Raw genomic sequence first — 2820 nt, 5'->3', positions numbered from 1 at the left:
CCATTTTTCAATTTTGGCTTTTGTTTCTATTCTTCTGGTGTTTGTCATGGAGTCTTTGCCCATGCCTATGTCCTGAATGGTATTGCCTAGGTTTTCTTCCAGGTTTTTTATGGTTTTGGGTTTTACATTTAAGTTGTTAATCCATTTTGAGTTAATTTTTGTATAAGGTGTAAGGAAGGGGTCCAGTTTCAGTTTTCTGCATATGGTTAGCCAGTTTCCCCAGCACCATTTACTAAAGAGGAAATCTTTTCCACATGGCTTGTTTTTGTCAAGTTTATTGAAGACCAGATGGTTGTAAATGTGTGGTGTTACTTCTGAGGTCTCTGTTCTACTCCATTGGTCTATATGTCTGTTTTGGTACCAGTACCATGCTGTTTTGGTTACTGTAGCCTTATAGTATAGTTTAAAGTCAGGTAGCCTGATGCCTCCAGCTTTGTTCTTTTTACTTAGGATTGTCTTGGCTATACAGGGTCTTCTTTGATTCCAAAAATAATTTAAAATTGTTTTTTCTAATTCTGTGAAAAAATGTCAATGGTAGTTTGATGGGAATAGCGTTGAGTCTATAAATTACTTTGGGCAGTATAGCCATTTTCACAATACTGATTCTTCCTATCCATGAGGGTGGAATGTTTTCCATCTGTTTGTGTCATCTCTTATTTCCTTGAACAGTGGTTTGTAGTTCTCCTTACATCCTAACAAGGTCCTTCACATCCCTTGTTGGCTGTATTCTTTGGTATTTTATTCTCTTAGTAGCGATTGTGAATGGGAGTTAATTCAGGATTTGGCTCCCTGCTTACCTATTGTTGGTGTAAAGGAATGCTTATGATTTTTGCACATCGATTTTGTATCCTGAGACTTTGCTGAAGTTGTTTATCAGCTTAAAGAGTTCTGGGGCTGAGACAATGGGGTTTTATAAATCTAAAATCATGTCATCTGCAAAAAGACAATTTGACTTCCTGTCTTCCTATTTGAATATGCTTTAATTCTTTCTCTTTCCTGATTTCCCTGGCCAGAACTTCCAATACTATGTTGAATAGCAGTGCTGAGAGAGGGCCTCCTTGTCTTGTACTGGTTTTCAAAGGGAATGCTTCCAGCTTTTGCCCATTCAATATGATATTGACTGTGGATTTGTCATAAATAGCTCTTACTATTTTGAGATATGTTCCATCAATACCTAATTTATTGAGAGTTTTTAACATGAAAGGATGTTGAATTTTCTGCATCTATTGAGGTCATTATGTGTTTTTTGTCATTGGTTCTGTTTATGGTGATGATTATGTTTATTGATTTGCATATATTGAACCAGCCTTGCATCCCAGAGTTGAAGCTGACTTGATTGTGGGAGACAATTTTTTTGATGTGCTGCCAGATTCGGTTTGCAGTATTTTATTGAGGATTTTCACATCAATGTTTATCAGGGATACTGGCCTGAAATTTTCTTTTTTTTGTTATGTCTCTGCCAGGTTTGGTATCAGGATGATGCTGGTCTCATAAAATGAGTTAGGGAGAAGTCCCTCCTTTTCAGTTGTTTGGAATAGTTTCAGAGCCTATGTTACCATATCCTCTTTGTATGTCTGGTAGAATTCAGCTGTGAATCCATCTGGTCCTGGGCTTTTTTGGTTGGTAGGCTATTAATTACGGGCTCAATTTCAGAACATGTTACTGTTCTATTCAGGGATTCAGCTTCTTCCTGATTTAACCTTGGGAGGGCGTATGCATCCAGAAATTTACCCATTTCTTCTAGGTTTCCTAGTTTATTTGTGTAGAGGTGTTTATAGTATTCTCTGATGGTGGTTTGTATTTCTGTGGGGTCAGCAGTGGTATTTCCTTTATCATTTTTTATTGTGTCTGTTTGATTCTTCTTTCTCTTTTTCTTTATTAGTCTATCTAGTGGTCTATTTTGTTAATTTTTTTTTTCAAATAGAAGCTCCTGGATTTGTTGATTTTTTGCAGAGTTTTTCATATCTCTATCTCCTACAATTCTTCTCTGATCTTAGTTATTTCTTATCTTCTGCTAGCTTTTGAATTAGTTTGCTCTTGCCTTTCTAGCTCTTTTAATCATGATGTTAGGGTGTTGATTTGAGAACTTTCTAGCTTACTGATGTGGGCATTTAGTGCTATAAATTTCCCTCTTAATACAACTTTAGCTGTGTCCCAGAGATTCTGGTACATTATCTCTTTGTGCTCATTGGTTTCAAAGAACTTCTTGATTTCTGCCTTAATTTCAGTATTTTCTCAGGAGTCATTCAGGAGCAGATTGTTCAATTTCCTTGAAATTGTGTGGTCTTGTGTGAGTTTCTAAATCCTTAGTTCTAATTTGATTACACTGTAGTCTGAGAGACTGTTTGTTATGATTTCCATTCTTTTGCATTTGCTGAGGAGTGTTTTACTTCCAATTATGTGGTTGATTTTAGAATAAGTGCCACATGGCCATGAGAAGAATGTATATTCTGTTTTTCTGGGGTAAAGAGTTCTGTAAACATCTGCTGGGTACACTTGATCCAGAGTTGAGTTCAAGTCCTGATATCCTCGTTAATTTTCTGTCTCGTTGATCTGTCTAATACTGACAGTGAGGTGTTAAAGTCTGCCACTGTTATTGTGTGGGAGTCTAAGTCTCTTTGTAGGTTTCTAAGAACTTGTTTTATGAATCCAGGTGGTCCTTTACTTGGTGCATATATATTTAGAATACTTAGCTCTCCTTGTTGAATTGTTCCCTTTAACATTATGTAATGCCCTTCTTTGTCTTTTTTGATCTTTGTTGGCTTAAAGTCTGTTTTGTCAGAGACTCGGTTTGCAACCCCTGCTTTTTTTTTTTTTTTT

This window comes from Mandrillus leucophaeus, unplaced genomic scaffold (genome assembly GCF_000951045.1).
Source record: "Mandrillus leucophaeus isolate KB7577 unplaced genomic scaffold, Mleu.le_1.0 Scaffold362, whole genome shotgun sequence".
Taxonomy (NCBI): domain Eukaryota; kingdom Metazoa; phylum Chordata; class Mammalia; order Primates; family Cercopithecidae; genus Mandrillus; species Mandrillus leucophaeus.
Note: the sequence above shows the minus strand (reverse complement) of the source record.